The sequence below is a fragment of the Plasmopara halstedii genome (genome assembly GCF_900000015.1).
Source record: "Plasmopara halstedii genome assembly, contig: Scaffold_555, whole genome shotgun sequence".
Taxonomy (NCBI): Eukaryota; Oomycota; class Peronosporomycetes; order Peronosporales; family Peronosporaceae; genus Plasmopara; species Plasmopara halstedii.
The window spans coordinates 1007848-1008275 of record NW_020187475.1 but is presented as its reverse complement, the minus strand read 5'-3'; positions in this window follow the sequence as shown (position 1 = coordinate 1008275).

Below are 428 nucleotides of genomic sequence, written 5' to 3'. Positions count from 1 at the left end.
CAATGTGTCAGCGACGCTACGTTGATGACATTCTTAAGCGTTTCGGTATGGATGACTGAAAAGCCGTTGTCAGTCCAATGGACATAAGCTCTCGACTCGTTTCAAGCGACGCACTTACCAAAGTCAATGCGCCATATCGTGAAACTATTGGTGCTCTTATGCACTTGATGACCGCGACAAGACCAGACATTGCCTTTGCGGTTGGTTATGTATCACGCTTCATGGAGAATTCTCAATTGGAACACTGGAGTGCAGTAAAACGCATTTTTCGGTACTTACAAGGAACCAAGTCACATGGAATTTGTTTCAAGCCTGGCAATGAAGTGGACTTTCGAGAATACTCCGATGCGGACTGGGCTGGAGATCACTCTGATCGAAAATCGACTTCCAGCTACACATTTATTTTCATGGGGGCTCCTGTGAGTTGA